The sequence below is a fragment of the Pinus tabuliformis genome, chromosome 3_2, assembly GCF_031772625.1.
Source record: "Pinus tabuliformis cultivar Carrire ecotype Pingquan chromosome 3_2, CPIR1, whole genome shotgun sequence".
Lineage (NCBI taxonomy): Eukaryota > Viridiplantae > Streptophyta > Pinopsida > Pinales > Pinaceae > Pinus > Pinus tabuliformis.
This window is the reverse complement of record NC_142302.1, coordinates 1,255,032,812-1,255,038,205: the sequence shown is the minus strand read 5'-3', so window position 1 is coordinate 1,255,038,205 and position 5,394 is coordinate 1,255,032,812. Positions and strand designations below refer to the sequence as shown.

General features: G+C 32.4%; 1 long non-coding RNA gene across 1 annotated transcript; it reads left to right on the top strand.

Annotated features, from left to right (window-relative positions):
- The first annotated feature begins 438 nt into the window (after positions 1 to 438).
- LOC149185290 (uncharacterized) lies at positions 439 to 1,782 on the top strand. The gene is made up of 2 exons (XR_016257828.1): positions 439 to 894; positions 1,472 to 1,782. It is a non-coding gene; the product is annotated as an uncharacterized LOC149185290 (long non-coding RNA).
- The last annotated feature ends 3,612 nt before the right edge of the window (positions 1,783 to 5,394 follow it).

Here is a 5,394-nt window from a genome sequence, read left to right as displayed (position 1 = left end):
ATTTAAAAAAAATGGAACAAGGTAGAATATTTTCCCTCACTTTACTTTACTATGGAGGTTCTTAATATGTAAATAGTCTTTGTCACAATATCATGGCTTATCAATACCCCATACCCAGAAAAAACCACAATTAGTCCCTGCCGGACTATAGCGTTCGATGGACCGTTGACCACGTATTAGTTCTTGAGTTGACCATAAATTTCCAGTGTTTAAGTGATTTTAAGCAAAGTTTATCCCCAAAGATATCGGTGTAAAAAACTTATAACCAAAGTTTTGAATTCAAGGTCTTATTGCAGGCCTCACGTGCCCCGATGTTATTTCAGCAGGGACAAGTAATTTTATCCTAAGTTTTTCAATTGCGCAAGCAAGCTGCCATCTGCCATTTCTTATTTCAGCCGGGACAAGTAATTTTATCCTAAGTTTTTCAATTGCGCAAGCAAGCTGCCATCTGCCATTTCTTCTGGGCACTTGTCACTTCTTCTACGCTCCTATCTCCTCTCGCTGATAACTTCGTGGCAGCACATGTCGCTGAATGGCCGCTGCATGTAGTTTCATCTATTCCAGAAAATTGAACAATGCGACCTTGTTACCTTAAAGGGGCTCTGTGCCCCTAAGCTGACGCAGGAATTCCCGCATTCTCAATTGATCGGCCCTAATTTAGCTGTATCTGCTGCTGGCCTCAGCTTCCTACGTCAACTGTGGAGGTTTCCCTGTTTCTCAGCTTCATACTTTAAAGAAGCGCAGACCGATTCCATACATGGAAGCCTGCAGATTCTTCTTCCGATGTTTAATAGCTCGCTGTTGAAAGCCCTGGCGGCCTTTTACAACTGAAATTGTGGCAATGGCTGATCGTCCGGCCGGGAGAAACCTCGGGATGCGCGAGGGGCTGAGAAGGTATTCGTGCGACCTTTAATGCTTTTCCCTCTATCACTAATTAAAAATTAGCTGATCTTGATCAACCATATCTTTTCTGCCTGCGAAATTATGTATTTGCTTTTCTTGTTTATGGGCGCTACATTTTGGCTTTTGGAAAAGAATTCATAATCCAAAGATTTTACGCCGATGTCATCGATATTACTGACTGTAGTTCGTTATTTTTTTGTTCTTTGAAGCTTTTCTTCATGCACTCATATCTTTTCAAAATTTACGTAGAAATTGATACCAAATTCAACTAGTTCTTCTGTTGTATTTGAATTTTTTTATTTTTATTTTTTCCTTCCTTCATTCAGGCTGATTCGATTTTGTAATTTTTTCAATGGTTTTTTCCTTGAGCTGTAAAATTTTACAATTGCACAAAATTTTCACAGAAAGGTTTGGTTCTAGTTTCCACCAAAATCAACGAGTTCCTGTTGTGTTTCAAGAATATTTTTCGTTAGGCACTTTGAAGTATTTTTTGCTTTCAAAGTCTTGCTGCAAAACTTTAGTACCTCTTTTTAGATTTGCTAAACGGTCTTTTTCCTTAATTCATCAGTTACTGTGTTTGTTTTATTGAGATCGAGAAATGGCAGACATCAGGTAAGGCTTCTGTTTTGCTTTCACATGTTCACCCATAACAATCAATGCTTAACGCGGGGTTGCTATTTTACCTGTGTTATTTCACGGCCTATTCCACCATAGGAGAAACTGTCACCTTCCCTCCATGGTCGAAAAGGTGATATCAGCTTCGCTCTGTCCTTCTCCATCTTTTTAATCATCAGCCATGGCTTATGCATAGATCCTCTCGTAAGGCAAGCGAAGCATTCATTCATCAACCAACAACAGCAGCTGAGAACCACCATGGAACGCTTGTGAGCTATTAAATTTTAGACATACTATAATCAGGTAAGACAGGTTATCAGAGTATTTTATCAAAGACGAGAAGGGTACACGAGATCTTTTAGATCTGAAGATTATCAGGTATTTTTATCGAATCCGTGACATCTTTTCGATATAAAGGTTATTTGTTGTTTTTATCATTTCAAATACCTGCAGGAGATCTTTTCGATTCGAATATTATGAAGTATCTTATAAAGTCTGTCAAACATCCGAAAAATATTTATATATTTATAAAGCAGTGGAGCATACATGGTTTATATAAGTATTTTATCCAAACTCTGCATTATACATAATTTATTTAAGAATGGTATGAAATCCGTATTAGGATCACATGTAATCATGTTGTGTGGCACGATGATAGTGTTACAGCGCACCTATATCAATTTAACTTTCCTTAAATTGCATGACTCTCCAAATATTTGGCGTTGACCATTTGCTCTCAAGTTATCCGGTAGTAGCCTTTTAGAAAACTGCATGCCTCTACAAGTATTTGGCGTTGACCTTCTATGATCGTGTTCGCGAGACGGCCGTCAATTTCAATTTCCTTCGGATTCCATGCCTCTGCAGGCATTTAGCGCGACATTTTATTCGCATGATGTCTGCTACTTTCTAACTCTTTTGACATAACGATGCCATACTTGCTAAGTTTGTTGCTCGGCGTGGTGATCGTGCACTCCTTTACCTATATTTTAGGTCACTTCATTTCCCATGCGTATAGAACTATTTTTTGATTTCCCATGCGTATAGAACTAAGTGTTGAACCTTGAGCAATATTAAAAGTGCAGTATATTACGCTTTCTAGTAATATTTCTGGAACCTTGAGCAATATATAATAAATATATCAATACAAAGAGAAAATATATCTAGGAAGTGTAATAGATAGATTCCACTTTATGCAATCGATTCCAAGTTACAAGTTGTTGTTTATGTTTGATTTTCTCTTATATCTATTCAACAGGGTAATAAATTTATATCTATTCAACAGGGTAATAAATTTAAGGATTTCATCACGTCTGAGTAAACTTAGAATAAAAATTTTATACATAATACCCTGAATAACTTCATTCCCCTATCAAATCGGCAGGGACTACCACTGCCTGCAGTCCTTGTTTCATATCAGACTTGTTTTAATGTCCTTTTTTAGTTAATAAATTTAATTAAAAAAAAAAGAGTGTAACTATTTTGGAGAGAAATCTCAATATTTGATTTGTGTACATTATTATGAATATTCTAAAATATTCTATTAAAGTCAAATCTCTACTTTATGATAATTAAATAAAATTTATTTTAATTTTGATTTGATTTTATCATTTGATTATATATTTTTTCATATCTTACTCTGTTTTTATTTATTAGTTAATTTTGATTTTTGTTGAACCTTCTTATTTTATTATTAATTTGGGTTATGAATAGGTATTATTATATAATAATAGTAATTAAGATTAGATAATTAAAAATAGAAATAATTTAATATTATGAATTGTTAAAAATTAGATTATTAATTTATTATTAAAAAATGTTTATTTTAATTGATTCTAGAATTATATAACGTGCCAATTTTTACTGTTTAAATATTTGACTTAGTTACTATTACAGAATCTTATGGTTGCATCTCTACTATAAATATTTGATGTGTTGGATCTTGCTCTCCATGTTTGTCTTGATGATGAACCTTCGTAGAGGTTTGAAACGGTTAGACCCCAAGTCGTTAATGTGATTATTCCTGAAGAATTTTTCTTAAAATTGCTAAAGTCCAAAATAAACATAAATATATATATATATATATATATATATATATATATATATATATATATATAGATATGCCTAGTCTAAGTTATAGATGAAATAATCTTTTTTCACTGGAATTCACCAAAATCCGGATTTTTTGTTATTTAAAATACAAAATAAACATAAATATATATATATATATATATATATATATATATATATGCCTAGTCTAAGTTATAGATGAAATAATCTTTTTTCACTGGAATTCACCAAAATCCGGATTTTTTGTTATTTAAAATACATTTTTGAATGATAAATAGATTCAGCTATAAAAACTCCAAAGGCATTCAAATTATGTTTAAACAATTAAACTCAAATTTTTTAAAATCTACTACAGATTTCGATTAAAATTAATCAAAAAAATAACTGTGGAAAAAATCATTTCATTTATAAATTACGCTACGCTTATCTATATAACCATTATCTTGGACATGATTTTGAAGTTTTTAATTTAATTTTACATTCAACGTCATTGATTGACTTTAAATAAGAGTTTCTCGTTTTAGTCCTACATTACTAAAATAAATATTCTGTGGAGATGATTTTAAAGTTTTAAATTTATGAAATGCATTTTTTAATTTATTTTATTTTAAGTGCCGTATTTTACATTTAAACATCATTGACTGACTTTAAATGAGACTTTCTGGTTTTAGTCACGGGATATGAGAAATTTTTAACTAATTTTATGGACTTTTCTATTTATCAAATTTTTAAGATTTATTTTAGCAAAGTCTGACATTTCACGTTTTGGTGATATTGGCGACAATGTTTAAAAGAGACTCTCGTTAATGAGATAGCCTTTTCATTAATTTTATGTTAGTGCTGTCTTGTGCAACCAATATTTTGTGATTATTTTTATCAAAAATTATGTTTTGTTTTTTTAACAGTAAAAAAATCGACATTCAGCAAAACGAAAGCGGTGGTCTTCTCTAAGAAAAGAAAACATAACCAGCATAAGTTCTACTTTGAAGGCAACATTCTGGAAGAAGTTGTGGATTACAAATACTTTGGAATATCTAAGCTGGAAAGGTTGTAGAAAAAAAAGAACTTTGGGGAGTTGGAAAGCATTTTATGCTTTTCAAAATAGGTGTAGAGACGCAGAGTTATGGGACTGTAAGACCGCTCAAACTCTTTTGGGGCTTCTAGTCATTCATGTGATTCTCTATGGTTGTGAACTATGGGCTAGCAGTACCTCCCACATGCAGTGGAGACAAATTGAGAAAATTTAGAAGTGTTTGATTACAAACAAATTTAATATTAAAAGTGCAGTTCCTTATGATATCTTGTTAAGTGAAACAGGGATTGCTCCTATTGAAGTGCAGAGTCATAAGGTATTTAAAAAAAATTGAGCAAATGGAAGAGAATAGATGGCCTAAGGTTCTTTTTAATAGATTGTGCAAGAGCAAAAAAACTTGGATGCAGCAAAATAACAAATGGTTTAATAAATGAGGTATTTGCTTGAATGCCTGTTCCATAAAAAACAAAGAGATAAAAGCTTTTGTTATGGAAAAGTTCCACAAACATACTTGGGATAAGGAGCTAGGAAGAAAGAAAAATTACTATATTGAAGAAAGAAAAATTACTATATTGAAGTGTTTAATCCCACTCATAATCATCAACCAAAAGCATACATAGAGGCCAATATCTCTTGGATAGCCAAAATTCTTATTGCTCAGTTAAGGACTAATTCTCATCAACTCCGTTGTGAAACAGGGCACTCGAAAAGGCCAAAGGAAGTGTGGGAGGAAAGGGTATGCATTTTTTGTTCTTCTGGAAAAGTGGAAATAGAAA